At 43.3% G+C, this 20,548-nt stretch overlaps 1 long non-coding RNA gene across 2 annotated transcripts; it reads left to right on the top strand.

Annotated features, from left to right (window-relative positions):
• The first annotated feature begins 7,759 nt into the window (after positions 1-7,759).
• Positions 7,760-19,258, top strand: LOC132394393 (uncharacterized). 2 transcript variants are annotated; one of them, XR_009512309.1, is made up of 3 exons: positions 7,760-7,831; positions 9,912-10,053; positions 18,929-19,258. It is a non-coding gene; the product is annotated as an uncharacterized LOC132394393 (long non-coding RNA). The 2 variants fall into 2 exon arrangements; XR_009512310.1 differs by lacking the exon at positions 7,760-7,831 and adding an exon at positions 8,377-8,553.
• The last annotated feature ends 1,290 nt before the right edge of the window (positions 19,259-20,548 follow it).

Raw genomic sequence — 20,548 nt, forward strand, 5'->3', positions numbered from 1 at the left:
ATTCTCACTGCCTCAGTAAGGCAGCCAGCATAAGCAAATACACCAGCCACTCTCTTCTTTCCTCTTCCATTGAGAAGATACAAAAGTCTGAAAGCAGGTACCAGCAGGCTCAAGGGCAGTTTCTACACTGCTATTATAAGACTATTAAATAGTTCGCAATTTAGATCAATTGGATTCTTAAGCTCACAATCAAACTTCTTATTATTTTGCACCCTATTGTTTACCTGAACTGCAGTTTCTCAGTAGCGGTTACTCTTTATTCTGCATTACTATTGTTTTATCTTGATCTACAACGATAAACCAACTCCAATCCTAGATTATATCATTGAGGTACACATTAGGGACAATTTACAGCAGCTGATTATCTTTGGGATATCATTGGGGTCTGGGAGGAAAGTAGAATATGCAAGCTCCTCACAGTTACTGACATTGGGATTGACTGAATCACTGGAGTTTTTAGCCACCACTAGTTACCCCAACCTTCGCAGTCACCTGCATGGCAATGCCACAGCAGTTGTGATCTTTGCACACCACCCCAATCCTATTTTCACAATGAATTTGTTGTGCTACTCATTATTGTGCTAATTTACATACATTTTACCCTGGGTTGCAATTTGATTTTTCGGAAGGTCGAGTATCCATCTGCTCCATCTGCTGGACTGTTTTACTGTATCCAAAATAGGTTGTTGTCCAAGCACATGACATTGATTCATGCTTGCCCTCCTCCAATGTACTTCAACCCACAGCCTGAAGCACTTCAAACAAAAATATTTCAAAGGGAGGATTGGACGTATATTTGAAAAGGAAAATAAATGCAGCTCCACAGAGGGGGAACAGGGATTGAGGGGAATTGGAAGGATCCTTCAAAAAGCAAGTGATAGCACATTGATCAAGTGGTGTTCTACTATAGAATAAAGTTTTACGATGAAAGCACAAGCAAACCTCAGTATACATTAACTCAGTGATGCAGATATGATCAAAATGCTATTTATTTTGCCTCTTATTCAGTGATGTTAATTAATGTCAAGGGTGATAAATCGCCCAATTGGTTTATCAGCTGGAATATGGATCTGATCAACACACAAAATACTGGAGGAACTCAGCACATCAGGCACCATCTATGAAAATGAATAAACAGTTGATGCTTTAGACTGAGACCCTTCATCAGGAGCAGAAAGGAAGGGAGAAGACGCCAGAATGAAAAGGTGGGACGAGGGGAGGTAGGACAGTCTAGAAGGTGATAGGTGAAACCCAGGTGGGAGAACAGTAAACTACAGGAGAAGAAGGAATCTGACAAGAGAAGAGAATAGACTGTAGCAGAAAGAGATGAAGGAAAGGTACCGGGAGGTGGTGATAGGCAGGTGAGGTGAAGAGGGGAGAGCTCAGAGTGAGGAATGGAAGAGGGAGGGGAAAAGAAAAAACCAGAAAAAAATACTACCGGAAGGACAATTTGATATTCATGCCATCAAGGCGGAGGCTACCTAGAAGGGATATGATTTGTTGCTCCTCCACCCTGAGAGTGGCTTCATTGTGGGAGAGGAGGAGGTCATGGACTCACATGTCAGCATGGGAAAGGGGATAGGAATTAAAATGGTTGGCCACGGGGAATTTCAGATGCCAGAGCGGGGGTTGGAAGAGGGAAGGGGGAGGGGGAGAAAGAGAATGTCAGTGTAGGTGAGGGATTTAAATGCTGCTGAGCATCCTTAACAATTACATATACATACGTATATACAGTGGCATTAAAAAGTTTGGGCACCCTGGTCAAAATTTCTGTTACTATGAATAGCTAAGCGAGTAAAAGATGGCCTGATTTCCAAAAGACATAAAGTTAAAGATGACACATCTCTTTAATATTTTAAGCAAGATTACTTTTTTATTTCCATCTTTCACAGTTTTGAAATAACAAAAAAGGAAAAGGGCCCAAAGCAAAAGTTTGGGCACCCTGCATGGTCAGTACTTAGTAACACCCCCTTTGGCAAGTATCACAGCTTGTAAATGCTTTCTGTAGCCAGATAAGAGTCCTTAAATTCTTATTTGTGGGATTTGTATCCATTCTTCTTTGCAAAAGACTTCTAGTTCTGTGAGATTTTTGGGCCATCTTGCATGCACTGCTCTTTTGAGGACTATCCACAGATTCTCAATGATGTTTAGGTCAGGGTACTATAAGAGCATTGGCAAAACCTTCAGCTTGCAACTCTTGAGGTAGTCCATTGTGGATTTTGAGGTGTGTTTAGGATCATTATCCTGTTGTAGAAGCCATCCTCTGTTCATCTTCAGCTTTTTTACAGATGATGTGATGTTTGCTTCCAGAATTTGCTGGTATTTAATTGAATTCATTCTTCCCTCTACCAGTGAAATGTTCCCCGTACCACTGACTGCAACACAAGCCCAAAGCATGATCGATCACCTCTGTGCTTAACAGTTGGAGAGGTGTTCTTTTCATGAAATTCTGCACTCTTTTTTCTCCAAACATATTTTTGCTCATTGTGGCCAAAATGTTCTATTTTAACTTCATCAGGCCACAGGACTTGTTTCCAAAATGCATCAGGCTTATTTAGATGTTCCCTTGAAAACTTCTGACGCTAAATTTTGTGGTAAGGATGTAGGAAAGGTTTTCTTCTGATGATCTTCTGATGAAGGTCATATTTGTGCAGGTGTCGCTGCACAGTAGAACAGTGCAAAGCCACTTCAGAGTCTGCTAAATCTTCCTGAAGGTCTTTTACAATCAAACAGGGGTTTTGATTTGCCTTTCTAGCAATCCTATGAGCAGTTCTCTGGGAAAGTTTTCTTGGTCTTCCAGACTTCAACTTGCCCTCCATCGTTCCTGTTAACTGCCATTTCTTAATTACATTACGAACTGAGGAAACGGCTACCTGAAAACCCTTTGCTATCTTCTTACAGCCTTCTCCTGCTTTGTGGGCACTATTTATTTGAATTTTCAGAGTACTAGGCAGCTACTTAAAGGAGCCTATGGCTGCTGATTGTTGGGACAAGATTTGAGACATCAGGGTATTTATAAAGCTTTGAAATTTGCATCACCTAGCCTTTCCTAATGATGACTGTTAACCAGCCATTGTCCTAACAAGCTAATTAAGGTTTGAGACCTTGGTAAAAGTTATTTCCAACGGTAGGAAGTTTAGGACAAGAGCACACGACTTCAGGATGGAATTGTGGTAAGTTTTGCTGATGACACTAAGATTGGAGGCATTGTGGACAGCGAGGAAGGCTTTCAAAACTTGCAGAGGGATCTGAACCAACTGGAAAAATTGGCCAGAAAATGACAGATGGAATTTAATGCAGACAAGTGTGAGGTGTTGCATTTTAGAAGGACAAATCAAGGTAGGACATACACAGTAAATGGTAGGACACTGAAGAGTGCGGAGGAACAAAGGGATCTGGGAGTTCAGATACATAATTCTCTGAAAGTGGTGTCACAGGTAGACAGGGTTGTAAAGAAGACTTTTGGCAGCCTGGCATTCATAAATCAAAGTATTGAGTATAGGAGTTGGGATGTTATAGTGAGGTTGTATAAGACATTGGTGAGGCCAAATTTGGAGTATTGTGTGCAGTTCTGGTCACTTAACTATGGGAAGGATATCAGTAAGACTGAAAGAGTGCAGAGAAGATTTATTAGGATGTTGTCAGGTCTTCAGGAGTTGAGTTACAGGGAAAGATTGAACAGGTTAGGACTTTAATCCTTGGAGTGTAGAAGAATCGGGGGGATTTGATCGAGGTTTACAAAATTATGAGGAGTATAGACAAAGTAAATGTGAGTAGGCTCTTTCCACTCAGATAAGGAGAGATAAATACAAGAGCACATGGCTTTAGGGTGAAAGGGGAAATGTTTAGGGGGAACATTGGAGAAACCTTCACTCAGAGAGTGGTGGGAGTGTGGAATGAGCTGCCATCTGACGTGGTAAATGTGGGCTCACTCTTAAGTTTTAAGAATAAATTGGATAGATACATGGATGGGAGAGATCTGGAGGGTTATGGACTGGGTGCAGGTCAATGGGACTAGCGGAATAAAGTTTCAGCACAGACTAGATGGGCCAGATGGCCTGTTTTCTGTGCTGTAGTGTTCTATGGTTCTATGGAAGGACGTCCATTTAGAACAGAGATACAGAGAAATTACTTTAGTGAGAGGGTGGGAAATCTGTGGAATTTGTTGCCACGAGCAGCTGTGGAGGCCAAGTCATTGGGTGTATTTAAGGCAGAGGCAGATAGGTTCTTGAATAACCAGGGCATCAAAGAGTATGGGGAGAAGGCAGGGGATTGGGGATGACTGGAAGTATTGGATCAGCCATGATGAAATGGTGGAGCAGACATGATGGGCCGAATGGCCTACTCCCACTCCTATATTTTATGGTCTTATCATCTTGAGGGCCGAAGTTACTGTAGTGTATTGTACTATTCTATGTTCTATGTTCTTACAGCTCTTTTGCAGATGAACCAGCAGGAGGCAATGCGGTACCAATATCTCATTGCAATAACAATTTTACTTTCTTCATTGGTTTTGATTTGGAGTTGAGTTGAACCTGGGTGGTTGCTTCCTCACAGCTCCATCATTTTGGGTTCTTCCTTGTCCTCTTGTGGCACCTATGTAGAGTTTGCATGTTCTTTCTGTGACTGCATTTTTTTTATAAAATTACTGACCTAACATCTTCAAATTAGATCATAATTCTTCATGTAAACATGTAATTTCCTGGGTTTAAATGTATCAATGTCAGCAAGACCAAGGAATTGTTTGTGGACTGCAGGAAGGGGAAGTCGTGAGAATGTACACCAACACTCATTGAAGGGTCAGCGAGCAGCTTCAAGTTTCTTGGTGTCAACATCTCAGAGAGTCTATCCTGGGCCCACACATTGATGCAGTTACAAAGAAGGCATGACAGTAGCTCAACTTCATTCTGAGTCTGGGCAGATTTGGTATGTCAACAAAGGCTGGCAAATTTCTATAAACGTGCGGTACAGTGGAGAACGTTCAGACTGGTGGACTGCAAACACAGCCACCATTGCAAACACAGCCCTCAAGTGGTTCATCAAGAAAGTGGCATCCATATGAAGCATCTTCACCATCTGGGACACGTCATCATCAACAAGGAGGTATAGGAGCCTGAAGTCCCGCATCATAGTTTCAGAACAGCTTCTTTCCCTCCACTACCTGATTTCTGAATGGTCCGTGAACCCTTGAAAACAACCTCATTATTTGTCTTTAGCTCTATTTATTTATTTTTGTAACTAACAATATATTTTTGTGCTGCCCTTACTGCTGCAGCAACACAACGAATGTCAGTGATAATAAGCCTGATTCTGCTTCTGGAGCACAAGATCAAACGTGCACTGGGGTAAGAGTGCATGGTTTGTTGAACATAACAGGGCAGGTTGAAGAAATTTTTAATTGGCATGTGCAATCTTGGCCTTTAGTCTACTTACTGAAATAGAAAATGGGGTCAAATAACCTCTAAAGCATTTGTTTAATTATGTAAATATGCTAATTTGAAATATAAGCTACTGTCATCAGTGTTTAACATGAAACCATCAAATTATGGTTTAAAAAGTCATCAGGGTCATTGATGTCCATTGGGGATGGAGACTGGCCATGTTGTTCTGATGGCCTCTGACCCTGGGACTCATTGGTCAGTCTTCATATTTGTGTGTATCTGACTGAATGGGAGAGCTCAGGGTCTGGAAGGAAGTAATTTTTGGTTTTGAATTTGGTGTATGATTCACACACTTACCAAGATACAGTGGAAAGCTTGCATGCTGTTCACACAGATCACATCATTGCACTGTACATTGAGGAAGAACAAGGTAAAACAAGGGCAATGCAGAATAAAGTGTAAAAGATGCAGGGAAAGAGCAGTGGAGAAACAAACAGGTGCAAGATCATACTGAGGTCCAGTAGGTTATGATACAGGAGATCCATTCAAGAATCTGAACACATTGGGGTAGAAGCTCTCCTCAAGCCTGGTGGGATATACTTTCAGGCTTTTGTATCTTCAGCCCGAGCAGAGAAGGCCAGTAATAGAGATAGGGTAGTGGGTAGGGCCTAGAGGCGCCAGGTGGAAAACCAATCAGAGGAAAGATAAAGGGGGGAGGTAGAGATAAAGAAGCAGAAAGTTGAAAAGGGAGAGAGGGACCTGGGATAGGGGAAGGAGGGGAGGGAATTACTGGAAATTGGAGAATTCAATGTTCATACCACCAGGCTGGAGGCTATCCAGACGATAGATGAGGTGTTGCTCCTCCAACCTGAGTTTGGCCTCATCATGGCGGTAGAGGAGGCCATGTATGGACATATCTAGATGGGAATGAGAGGCAGAGTTGAAGTGGGTGGCAACCGGGAGATCCTGTCTATTGTGATGGACGGAGCGTAGATGCTCGACGAAGCCGTCCCCCAATCTGTGTCGGGTCTCGCCGATGTAGAGGAGGCCGCACCGGGAGCACCGGATGCAATAGACGACTCCAGCAGACTCGCAGGTGAAGCATTGCCTCACCTGGAAGGACTGTCTGGGGCCCGGAATGGTGGTAAGGGGGGAGGTGTGGGGACAGGTGTAGCATTTGCGCTTGCAGGGATAAGTGCCAGGTGGGAGTTCTGTGGGGAGGGACATGTGGACCAGCTAGTCGCAGAGGGAACGATCCCTGCGAAAAGCGGAGAGGTGTAAGGAGGGAAAGATATGCTTGGTGGTGGGGTCCTGTTGAACGTGGCGGAAATTGTGGAGGAATTTATCCCCTCCCCCTCCCCCCTTTATCTTTCCTCTGATTGGTTTTCCACCTGGCGCCTCTAGACCCTACCCCCTCCCTTATCTCTATTACTGGGCTTCGGCCCTCTTCCCCCCTATTCCTGTGCACCCTTTCAATCTCAATTAAAGCTTCTTCTCCCATTTCCAATTTTTCAGGAATCCATTTTTGAAAAAAATTTATTGGGTCTTCTCCTTCGGTACCTTCTTTAAGTCCAACAATTTTAATATTGTTGCGTCTACTAAAATTTTCAAGTTTATCAATTTTTCCCACGAGTTGTTTTCTTTCTGATGTCCAGGCATCATTATCATCTTCCATCCTCTTCATTCTTCCCTCCATTTCTTCCATTCTGACGTCCAAATCTATAATTTTCTTTTCCATTTTTTCTTGTTTCTTTGTCATTTTATCAAACATAGCCTCCATATTTGTTATTTTTTCTGTAATTACTTTTTGGTTACTTTTAATTACTTTTAATGCCTTTAATTTATGCATTATTTGCCTCAAAGTCTTTTTTGTACTTTCAGAGGAACTTTCATCTTCTCGATCTTCGTCTGATTTTTCCAGAGAGTCCGCCTCTCTCTCAGACTCACTTTCACTGTCGGTTTCAGTCGTTGCTGGGATTTGTAGTTCTGGTTGTTCTCTTTTGCGCATGCTCGTTCCTTTACGCTTGCGCAGTTCTCGTTGATCTTTCCCTTTAGAAATGGCCGATGCTGCCGCAGTCTCCTTTTCTGTTTCACCGGTGGTGTGTTGTACCTGAGTCCGCGGTTCTTCGGTAGAAGTAGGCCTTGATTCTGTTCCAACTTGAGCGGTCTTCGCGGTAGCAGTTTTCTTCGTCCTCTGTTTATGAGGCATAGCTTAAAACAATCTGGAGTAGTTTATAAGTAACCTTAAAAAAGTATTAATTAACTTTTCTTCACTTAAACATTAATTTATTAACTTTTTTACGGGAGGGCTGGGTTCCAGCGTCTCGATCCTACGTCATCACGTGACGTCCCCCCTTCCCCCCTATTCCTGATGAAGGGTCTCGGCCCAAAACATTGTCTACTCTTTTCTCACGGATGCTGCCTGGCCTGCTGAGTTCTTCCAGCATTGTGTACGTACTCATCATTCTCTCTGTAAAAAAACTACGTATTAACATGTCACCTATATTTTCCTCCATGATATAATAAGCAGGTGACAATAATCTCAGAAGGTCTAGGTCAGGAGTAAGTCACTTGAGCAGTTTATCTGGCTGTGTAAATAAATCATTTGAGATGCCAATGTAGAGGCAGCAAATGATGAACACAGCAAGGCTCTCTGATGAATTCCAGAAAGAAGATTTCTTCAAAGAGGCACAAAAAAAAACACACATGAAAACGCAAGCCAAGCAGGGGAAATGCTTTTCTGCTGCCCTGTCCCTCTGTTGATGGAAACTAGCCTGGAAAATAAGCAGAATTCCTCACAGCAAGCTTCAATCCAGACTGAGCCAAATCCTATTCAAAGAACCTATTCAAGGCAAGAGACAATTTCTGTCTCTTGAGAAGTGAGGCACAGTCTGGTCTCCAGCCATGGTTTGGCCTCATACAATGTGAAAATGGGCAGTGATTATACCGCCACCAACTTAAAGATCAAATCATCCAGAGGTTAAGTGAACAATTCAGCAACATGAGTTCGAGATCCACTACAGAAAACGTGAAATTAAAATTAAATGATGTGGAATCTATGAAAAATAATTATTTAGAACATTGATCACAAAACCATAAGATGGTCTTGAGAAAATAATTTTTTTAACCTCTCATCAAACCTTCAGGGGAATGATCTCTGCCATCTTAATTGGTAAGTTATTTATTATTGTCTCATGTATTGAGGTACAGTGATAAGCTTTGTTTTGTGTGGAATCCTGAGATGGAGTTGGAGTGGACCCAAGTCAGGACAATACAGGGATTAGAGTAGGGGCTGAGGACCCAGCCTTGTGGGGCACCCATGTTGAGTTGAGATGAAGGTGTTGCTTCCTGTCCTTATAGATTGCCATCAAGGAAGAGAGCTACTGAGTATTAGGTCTTGGAATTTGGACATGAGTTTATTCAGAGTTATGATACTGAATCAGAGCTATAGTCGATATATAAAAGTCTGAAGTACGTGTCTTTGCTACCCAGATGCTCCAGAAATAAGTGTAAGCCCAAGGAGATGGCATCCAACTTGGATGTGCTTTTACAGTAAGCAAATTGCAGTGGGTCAAAGTTGCCGAGGAGGCTGGAGAAGATGTGGGCCATGACCAGTCTCCCAAAGCACTGTGGGCATAGTAAAAGGATTAGTGTAGAAAGATAGGTGCTTTATGGTTGGTACAAACCTGATAAAGTCAGAGGGCCTGTTTCTGTCATGTAACTGTCTGAATCCATGGTACTGAGTGTTGAAAGCTCCATTTGACTGCTGCTGTTTCTCAGTTCTTGTCTCTGACAATCTCCGTGCAAAGTAATGCAACTTGAAGTATTCCTTTTGGGAAACATGAGTGGTGTCTGATTTCCCAAACTGTCTGAAAAATGATTGGCAATATGTCTGCAATTTCTGATATCTACTTTATGAATTTCAGTCCTATTGCAAGCAGAATAATCCCACAATGTCAGTCGCACTTCCTGTTAAAACAGGAACAAAAAGCCACTTCTGCTAGGATAATCCCTCCCAGGACACTAATTCTCTTTTTTGAGTCACTGAAATCCTAATCCTCATCTTCTCCTAAACACAAGAGACTCTGCTGCTGTTGGAAATCTTGAACAATGTACACAACATGCTGGAGAAACTCAGCAGGTCAGGCTGTATCTATGGAGAGGAATAAACAGCCATGGTTCAGGCCGAGACCCTTCATCAAGACTGAAAATGAAAGGGCAGAAGCCAGAACATGAAGATGAAGGAAGGGGAGGAAGTACAAGCTGGCAGGTGATAGTGGGACCAGCTGAGGGAGAAGGTGGGTGGATTGGGGTGAGAAAGCTGGGATGGGATAGGTGGAAAAGATAAAGGGCTTGTGGTGAACTACATATACCTGTCTGGACACGCCCCCCCCCCCCCCCCCCCCCGCTGACTGCTCCTGTGGGTCCTCCCACAGACTCCGGTATAAAGTTGATTGAGGCCTGAGCCCACCAGCCCTCAGTCTCCAGGATGTAGTATAGTGGTCAACTACTGCTTGTTCTTTCTTCTAGTCAATAAAAGCCTATATCTCACCTCACATCTCCGCGAGTTATTGATGGTGCATCAGGGCTGAAGAGGAAATCTGATAGGAGAACGCAGTGGATCATGAAAGAAATGTAAGGAGCAGGGACATCAGATGGAGGTGATGGGCAGGTAAGCAGATGAGAAGGAATGAAAGGATAATCAAAATGGAGAATGGGAAAAGAGAGAAGAGGTGAGGAGGGATTAATTGCTGTAAGTTATAGAGGAGAGAGAATCATACATCAATTTCTCACCTCATCTCCTTATATTGTACAATAGACATTTAGCAAATGAGAAAAGATCGTCTGATCACAGTGCTTCCATTTAAAATTAAATTATTCAACCGTGCTCATTCACCGACGTCTGAAGTTTGAATTCCATTTATTGGTTCACTAAAACGTATGTTGCTCTCAGCTTCAGGCAATTACAACACCAACAATTGTAACATCACTTAAATTTACCTTTAGAAACTCACTGGTATGGTTTCCCCATCCGCTGTATTGAGTTGCAGCCTGGATGATTCCTGACACCAGCAGTGTGCAGAGGCTTCCCCTGGGTTTATTAGTTCTTCTACTGGCTGCTGGGGAGTAAGAACAAACCTTAGCATAGCAATCATGGCAAGTATAATTGGTTTATTAATGTCACTTATACGAAGATACAGTGAAAATGTTTTCTTTGCATGTCATCTATACAGATCAAATCATAAGTACAAGGTAATACAAAGGGGAAAACTATAACAGGTGCAAAATATGCACTCAGTAGTCATTTTTTTTTTGTTAATGCAAGCATCTAAACAGCCAAACATGCAACAGCAACTCAATGCATAAGAACAGCAACTCAATGCATAAGAGCATGCAGGTATGGTCAAGAGGTTCAGTTGTTGTTCAGAACAAACATCAGTAAAAAATGTGATCTAAGTGACTTTCACCATTGGTGCCAGACAGGGCAGTTTGAGTATCTCAGAAGTCTCACGGTCTGGTCCGTGGACTCCGCATTCCGGTTATTTCTTTTTCTCCGTGTTCTGTTGGGCATGTTGATTGAGGCACCTGATCCTCATTTCGAGCCTACAACATAAATAGCTCCGGGGTTCAGCAATTCCTTTGCTGGACCGTCATCAGAAACTCATCACCAGAAACACATCACCAGAAGCCAGTTACCAGAAATTTGTCACCGGGCTGCTGAGATGTCTGGACCATCATCGGAGCAGCTGAGAACCGTGGACTCTAAGTTGCTTCGGTGCCTGTGGCTGCTTAGCAAATTCAATCATTTTCATGTCCAGCTGAGATGCCGGCTGTTTGCTGCTGCTCTGAGTAAGGTACGGATTCTGTCATTTTCTTGGCCGGCTGAGACTTGCGGGTCATTTGCTGCCACTCCGAGCAAAGATACGAATGGACTGTCGTTGTTTGGTTTTGTCTCCTCATTGTCCAAGTCCTTTCCTGCTGAGTAGGTCTGGCAGTTTGCCGCTGCTCTGAGTTGGATATTCTGTCTCTTCGTTGTCCAAGTCCCTCCAGCTGAGTGGGTCCGGCTGATTGCTGCTGCTCTTTGTTGGGTATTCTGTCTCTTCATTGTCCAAGTCAGTGTTCCAGTCCAGTCAAGTCTGAGTCCAGGCTCTGAGTTCCAAGTCAGGTCAAGTCAAGTCCGAGTTCCAAGTCCCGATTCCGAGTCGAGATCCAAGTCCCGAGTCTGAGTTAAGTCCGAGTCCAAGTCAAATCCAGGTTTTACCAGATTGTTATTCAGCGTTTTACATCCTTGTTGACATTTTGTCCTTATTCCTGGCTTTCCTAGCAATTCTCAATAAACACAGTTCAATTTATAGTATCTCAGTGTCTGTGTCTTGCGCTTGGGTCCACTCCCAATGCCCACTTGTAACAAGAAGCTGCTGATCTCCCATGATTTTCACACACAACCTTCTCTAGAGTTTACAGAGAATAATGAGAAAAACAGAAGGAAAACATTCAGTGAGTAACAGTTCTGTGGGTGAAAGGATCTTGGTAATGAGAGAGGTCAGAGGAGAATAGCCAGACTAGTTCAAGCTGACCGGAAGGTAACAATAATGCAAACAATCACACCTACAACAGAGGAGTGCAGAAGAGCATCTCTGGATGCACATGTCAAACCTTGAACTGGATGGGCTACAGTAGCAGAAGATCATGATCATAAACTCAGTGGCCACTTAATTCGATATAGGACATACCTGGTAATATGGATGCTAGTGTAATAATTCATTTTTGTTTGGGTGATCGTGGACTGTTCTAGAAACAGTTCCTTGTGGACGTTTCACGCCAGATTTAAAAAGTGACTGGGGCCTGTCAGGACTTGTCTGCCAAGCAAGAGATTGCTTGGGTAATTTAGCAAGGGCCAATTAAAAGAAACAAGGTGTAAATGGGTGGCATAGTGGAAATGGTCATTGTTAGAGTGGGCCAGTGTTAGAAACATAGGAACAGAGAAAACATACAGCACAATACAGGCCCTTCAGCCCACAAAGCTATGCTGAACATGTCCTTACCTTAGAACTACCTAGGCTTTACCCATAGCCCTCTATTTTCTAAGCTCCATGTAGCCATCCAGGAGTCTGTTAAAAGACCCTATCATTCCCACCTCCACCATCGCCACCGACAGCCCATTCCACGCACTCCATAAAAAACTTACCCCTGACATCTCTTCTGTACCTACTTCCAAGCACCTTAAAACTATGCCCTCTCGTGTTAACCATTTCAGACCTGAGGAAAAGCCCCTGACTATCCACACGATCAATGCCTCTCATTATCTTGTACATCTCTATCAGGTCACCTCTCATCCTCTGTCATTCCAAGGTGAAAAGGCTGAGTTCACTCAACCTATTCTCATAAGGCATGCTCCCCAATCCAGGCATCATCCTTGTAAGTCTCCTCTGCACCCTTTCTATGGTTTCAACATCCTTCCTATAGTGAGGTGACCAGAACTGAGCACAGTACTTCAAGTGGGGTCTGACCAGGGTCCTATATAGCTGCAACATTACCTCTCGGTTCTTACATTCAATCCCATGATTGATGAAGGCCAATGGACCATATGCCTTCTTAACCATAGAGTCGTAGCAGCTTTAAGCATCCTAAGGACTCGGACCCCAAGATTCCTCTGATCCTCCACACTGCCAAGAGTCTCACAATTAATACTATATTCTGCCGTCATAGTTGACCTACTAAAATGAACTACCTCACACTTTTCTGGGTTGAACTCCATCTGCCACTTCTCAGCCCAGTTTTGCATCCTATCAATGTCCCGCTGTAACCTCTGACAGCCCTCCACACTATCCACAACATCTCCAACCTTTGTGTCATCAGCAGACTTACTAACCCATCCCTCAACTTCCTCATCCAGGTCATTTTTAAAAATCACAAAGAGTAAGGGTCCCAGAACAGATCCCTGAGGCACCCCACTGGTGATTGACCTCCATGCAGAACATGACCCATCTACAACCACTCTTTGCCTTCTGTGGGCAAGCCAGTTCTGGATCCACAAAGCAATGCCCCCTTGGATCCCATGCCTCCTTACTTTCTCAATAAGCTTTGCATGGGGTATCTTATCAAATGCCTTGCTGAAATCCATATACACTACATCTACTGCTCTTCCTTCATCAATGTGCTTAGTCACATTCTGAAAAAGTTCAATCAGGCTCGGTAGGCACGACCTCCCCTTGACAAAGCCATGCTGACTATTCCTAATCATATTATGTCTCTCCAAATGTTCATAAATCCTGCCTCGCAGGATCTTCTCCATCAACTTACCAACCACTGAAGTAAGACTCACTGGCCAATAACATCCTGGGCTGTCCTTACTCGCTTTCTTGATTAAGGGAACAACATCTGCAACCCTCCAATCCTCCAGAACCTCTCCTGTCCTCATCGATGAAGCAAAGATCATTGCTAGAGGCTCAGCAATGTCCTCCCTCACTTCCCACAGTAGCCTGGGGTACATCTCGCCTGGTTCCGGTGACTTATTCAACGATGCTTTCCAAAAGCTCTAGCACATCCTCTTTCTTAATATCTGCATTCTTGAGCTTTTCAGTCCACTGCAAGTCATTCCTACAATTGCCAAGATCCTTTTCCATAGTGAATCCTGAAGCAAGGTATTCATTAAGTACCTCTGCTATTTCCTCTGGTTCCATACACACTTTTCCATTGTTACACTTAATTGGTCCTATTCTCTGACATCTTATCCTTTTGCTCTTCATGTACTTGTAAAAAGCCTTGGGGTTTTCCTTAATCCTGTCTGCCAAGGCCTTCTCATGGCCCCTTCTGGCTCTCCTAATTTCATTCTTAAGCTCCTTCCTGCTAGCCTTATAATCTTCTAGATTCATATCATTACCTCATTTTTTGAACCTTTCATACGCTTTTCTTTTCTTCTTGACTAGAGTTACAACACAGCCTTTGTGCACCACGGATCTTGTACCCTATCATCCTTTCCATGCCTTATTGGAACATACCTACTCAGGACCAAACACAAATATTCGTTGAACATTTGCCACATTTCTTCCGTACATTTCATCCTGAGAACATCTGTTTCCGATTTATGCTTCCAATTTCCTGCCTGATAGCTTCATAATTCCCCTTACTCCAATTAAATGTTTCCCTAGCTTGTCTGTTCCTATCCCTCTCCAATGTTATGGCAAAGGAGATAGAATTGTGATCACTATCTCAAAAATGCTCTCCCACTGAGAGACCTGACACCTGAACAGGTTCATTTCCCAATGCCAGGTCAAGTACAGCCTCTCCTCTTGTAGGCTTATCTACATATTGTGTCAAAAAACCTTCCTGAACACACCTAACAAACTCCACCCTATCTAAACCCCTCGCTCTAGGGAGATGCCAATCAATATTTGCAAAATTAAAATCTCCCACCACAACAACCCTGTTATTATGACTCCTTTCCAGAATCTGTCTCCCTGTCTGCTCCTCAATGCCCCTGTTACTATTGGGTGGTCTATAAAAAACACCCAGTAGAGTTATTAACCCCTTCCTATTCCTAACTTCCACCCACAGAGACTCTATATATAATCCTTCCACGACACTATCTGTAGTTGTGACACTATCTCTGTTCAACAATGCCATGCCCCCAGCTCTTTTGCCTCCCTTCCTATCCTTCCTGAAATATCTGAAGCCTGGCGCTTGAAGTAGCCATTCCTGCCCCTGCACCATCCAAGTCTCTGTAATGGCCACAACAGCACAGCTCCAAGTGCTGATTGATGCTCTAAGCTCGAAGTGGCCACAACAGCACAGCTCCAAGTGCTGATTGATGCTCTAAGCTCATCTGCTTTTTTTATAATACTCCTCGCATTAAAATAGACACATCTCAAACCACTGGACTGAGCACATCCCTTCTCTATCATCTGCCTATCTACCCTTTCACACCGTCTCCAAACTTTCTCTATTTGTGAGCCAACCTCCCTTTCCTCCGTCACTTCAGTTCGGTTCCCACCTCCTAGTAATTCTCGTTTAAACTCTTCCCAATAGCCTTAGCAAACATCCCCGCCAGGATATTGGTCCCCCTCGGATTCAAGTGCAACCCATCCTTTTTGTACAGGTCACACCTGCCCCAGAAGAGTTCCCAATGATCCAGAAATCTGAATCCCTCCCCACTGCTCCAATCCCTCAGCTATGCATTTATCCTCCACCTCATTCTATTCCTATCACATGGCACAGGAAGTAATCCTGAGATTACTATCTTTGAGGTCCTGCTTCTCAACTTCTTTCCTAACTCCCTGTAGTTTTTTTTTCAGGACCTCCTCCCTTTTCCTAACTATGTCATTGGTACCACAATGTACCACAACCTCTGGCTGTTCACCTTTCCACTTCAAGATATTGTGGACGTGATCAGAAACATCCCGGACCCTGGCACCAGGGAGGCAAACTACCGTGCGCATTTCTTTCCTGCGTCCACAGAATCGCCTGTCTGACCCCCTAACTATATAGTCCCCTATCACTGCTGCCATCCTCTTCCTTTCCCTACCCTTCTGAGCCACAGGGCCAGTCTCTGTGCCAGAGGCATGACCACTGTTGCTTCCCCCAGGTAGGCCATCTCACCACCCTCCCCAAACAGTACTCAAGCAGGAATACTTATTGTTAAGGGGGACAGCCACTGGGGTACTCTCTAGTACCTGCTTCTTTCCCTTCCCCCTCCTGACTGTTACCCACTTCTCTATCTCCTGTGGCCCAGGTTACTAACTGCCTTAGAGTGTTTAGACTTTGTCTCAACAGGCAGCGGCTAGGGGCACTGGCCATTTGGAATCATTTAGTTGAGTGTAGAACTTAATTTGAACTAGTGTCGGCAGGATGGCAGTTAAGGCAGTAGAATACTGCTGCTGTGAGTCGGGCGAAGTACCTCACAGACTCCCTGATAAGTACATCTTCAGGAAGTACACCCAGCTTCAGCTCCTGATTGACAAGATCAAGGAAATGGAGCTGAAGCTGACCATGCTCAGGACCATCCAGGAGGCTGAAAATCTCATAGATGAGACTTTTACTGTGGTGGCTACACACAGAGTGCAGACTTCAAACAGTAGATGGGTGACCAGAAGGAGAAGTAAGGGGAATAGGCAGTCACCTCAGGGTTCTATTGTGGTCATTCCCCTCACCAGGAAGTATACCCCTTTGGATATTGTGGGGGCATACCCCATCAGGGCACATCAGCAGCAGCCAGGCCAGTGGCACTATGGCCAGCTCAGTGGCTCAGCAGGGAAGGGTGAAGGTAAGTAGGGCAATAGTGATGGGAGACTCAATAGTTAGGGGGATGGACAGGAGATTCTGTGGCCATGAGAAGGACACCAGGATGGTGTGTTGTCTCCCAGGTACTAAGGTCAAGGATGCCTCTGAGTGGATGAGAAATATTCTCAAGAGTGACAGTGAGCAGTCAGAGGTCGTGGTGCACATTGGCACCAATGACATAGGCAGAGAGGGGGAAGAGGTCCTGTGCAGTGAGTATAGAGGGTTAGGGGAGAGGCCAAGGAGCCTGATCTCCAAGGTAGTAAACTCTGAATTACTCCCAGGTCCACGTGCTTGTCAGGGCAGGAACTGGCTGACAGTAGAGATGAATGAGAAGCTGACGAGCTGGTGGAGGGGACAGGGTTTCAGGTTCTTGGATCATTGGAACGTTTTCTGGGGCAGGGGTGACCTGTACAAGATGGGTGGGTTGCACCTGAACTGGAGGGGAACCAGTATCCTGGCCAGGAGGTTCACTAGTTTCACTTGGGAGGGTTTAAACTAGTTTGGCAGTGGGATGGGAACCAGAACATCGTGTCAGAAAGTGGAGGGTTGAAGAGGAAGGTGGATGTGATGACCAGTAAAAACTGGTAGGAGCAAAATAATAAACATGATGGGACAGATAGTTTGAAGTGTTTGCATTTTCATGCTAGGAGCATTTTCGGTGAGGTGATGAACTTAAGAGCATAGATCAGCAGGTGGAACTATGATGCTGTGGTCATTACAGGGACCTGGTTGAGAGAGGGATAGGAATGGGTGCTTAATATCCCAGGGTTTCAAGGTTTGAAAAAGACAGAGAAGGTTGTAAAAGAGGTGAGGGATTTCCATTACTGCACTCAGAGGAGGCATCATGGAGGGCTTGTCCATTGAACCTATATGGGTAGAACTCAAAAATAGGAAATGTGCAATCACTCTCATTGAATTGTAGTAAATACACCCTGATAGCCTCTAAGATATTGAGGAACAGATATGCAGGCAGCTTAAGGAAACATATCAAAACAAAAGGATGTTGTGATGGGAACTTTAACTTCCCTTATATATATTGGGACTTTCTTAATGCAAATGGTTTAGATAACAATATTTGTTAGGTGCATCCAGAAGGTTTTCTTAATTCAATATGTACAGTAAATGGCCCAACAGGTAGAGAGACTGTACTGGACCTGGTATTGGGCCTTTCAGTAGGTGAGTAGTTAGGGAGCAGTGACCACAACTCCTTAAGTTTCAAGGTAGCTTTAGATAATGATAAATAGATAGATAGATAGATAGATAGATAGATAGATAGATAGATAGATAGATAGATAGATAGATAGATAGATAGATACTTTATTCATCCCCAAGGGGAAATTCAACATTTTTCCAGTGTCCCATACACTTATTGTAGCAAAACTAATTACATACAGTATTTAACAGTATAAATATGATATGCATCTAAAATCACCCTCCCAAAAAGCATTAATAAATAGCTTTTAAAAAGTTCTTAAATAGTTTACTAAAGTGCATTTGTCCTAACCCCGGCATTTTAACATGTCTTGCCCCCGGTGGTTGAATTGTAGAGCCAAATGGCGTTGGGGAGTAATGATCTCTTCATCCTGTCTGAGGAGCATTGCATTGACAGCAACCTGCCGCTGAAGCAGCTTCTCTGTCTCTGGATGGTGCTGTGCAGAGGCTGTTCAGGGTTTCCCATGATTGACCGTAGCCTACTCAGCGCCCTCCGCTCTGCCACCGATGTCATACTCTCCAGTTCTGTGCCCACGACAGAGCCCACCTTCCTTACCAGCTTATTAAGATGTGAGGTGTCCCTCTTCTTAATGCTGCCTCCCCAGCATGCCACCACAAAGAATATGGACCTTGTGGGAGAGTATTAATTGGAAGCAGGGCAAATTACACTGGACAACAAAGATTTTGCTTCCTGAAAGCCTTTAGGTGTATCTTATGAATTTTGGGCTACTGGTTATGAAAATACCATGAAATTTCCCTATCACACATCATTTTTTAAATAAACTTATGTTTATAATTTCAATTCATAATTCAAGTTAATTAAAATGTTGCCTACAGTGTAAGCTAGAAAGTGTCCAGTCTTGTCCAGGCATGCTTGGACATGCAGCTGCTGAATGGCAGGACAGGTTTTAGTAATAATTATTGGGGTCAGGGCAAGGATGGGATTTGCTATCACCAGGCACAAGAATTTCTTTGAAGGATTTTGATATTTGAGACAGATGCTTCCTAGAATAACTGATGCCAAGATAAAGGAAAGCATTTTTGTTGGTCCGCAGATCAAACAGGTCATCAAAGACAGGCAATTTGAAGAATTTCTAGTGGGACTGGAGAAAATCACATGGAAGGCATTCAAGGAAGTTGTTGAAATTCTTCTCGGCATCTAAAGAGCATCAAAATACGTGCAGCTGGTTGAAAGCATGCTTCAAGCATATAAAACCATAAAATGCAGCATGTCAAGATTCATTTTCTGCATTCCCATTTAGACTTCTTCCCTGCAAGTGGTTGTGCTGTTAATGACGAGCATGGTGAAAGGTTTCACCAGGAGACTGCGGTCATGGAGAAAAGATACCAGGGCAACTGGAATCCATCAGTGCTGCTGAATTATTGTTGGGCACTTAAGCGAGAAGCCTCAGACACTGAGTACAAATGAAAATTATTAACAAAGTATTTTTAACGTAATTGAACTATTGCAAAGCATCAGCACCATTATGCAATTAAACACATTATATTCAATAAAAGTTAATTTGTTGTTTCTCCAAATTCCTACATGATACAAGTAGTCTGAAATTATATTTGTGTGAAGAAAAAGGAAAAAAATATATAAAGATCAGGAAGCCAGAATCAAAATCAGCCCATGAGGATTATAAAGAATCCAGAAAAGAACTCAAGAATGGAATTAGTAAAGCCAGTAGGAGCCATGAAATGTCCTTGTCAAGTAGAATTAAAGAGAATCCCAAGGCATTCTATACAAACATCAAGAGCAAGAGGATATCTAGGGAGAGGGTAAGAGCATGCAAGGATAAAGTGGGTAACACTTGCTTGGATGCAAAGGATGTGGATGAGGTCCTTAATGAGTATTTTACATCAGGATTTACTAAGGATAAGGACCTGGAGGATAGGGAGATCAGTGTTGATATGCTGGGGCATTTCAAAGTTGAGGAGGAAATCATGTTATCTCTCTGAAAGAGCATTAAAGTGGCTAAGACCCATGGAATATTCTGTTGGGATATACCACAGACTATTGACAGAGGCAAGAGAAGAGATTGCCGGGACCTCAATCAATGTCCTTTCCAACCACAAGCAAGTAGCAACGAGTTTCCATTTTTTAAGAAGGGAACTCGAGATAATCCTGGAAACTCTAGACCAACAAGTCTTCCATCAGTGGTAGAGAAGATACTGAAGAGAATTTTTAGGGATAGGATTTATGAGTATTTGGAACACCATTTCTTAATTAAAAAAAGCCAGCATGATTTTGCGCAAGGCAAGTTGTTTCTTACTAACTTGATTCAGTTTTTTGATGACGTGATGAAGGTGATTGATGAGTGTAGAATTAATTCAAGACAGCACCTGCATACAGTGCTCCCTCAGTCAACATCATCCAGATAGCAAACAAAAATGGATTTTTTTACTTCTTTTATGTCTGTTTTACACCTAAAACGTGTTTCTGGGATTGTCAGAGCCTGTGATTTACAGTTCAGGGGTTCTTTGAGTGATCCAGTGTTTTGCTGGCTCCAAGAAAATCCCAGGAAGTGAGTGCATACTCAGACAGCTTCAATGTGAAGAAACTCCAAGAGTGCAACCGATGTTCAACTCTGTTTCACTGTTTAAAGCATCCATTAAGCCCGATTAAAGCATCGAGGAAGACTGAGACATCGAGGTGTATTCAAAAGGCAAGC

Source organism: Hypanus sabinus, chromosome 5, assembly GCF_030144855.1.
Source record: "Hypanus sabinus isolate sHypSab1 chromosome 5, sHypSab1.hap1, whole genome shotgun sequence".
In the NCBI taxonomy this organism is placed as follows: Eukaryota; Metazoa; Chordata; class Chondrichthyes; order Myliobatiformes; family Dasyatidae; genus Hypanus; species Hypanus sabinus.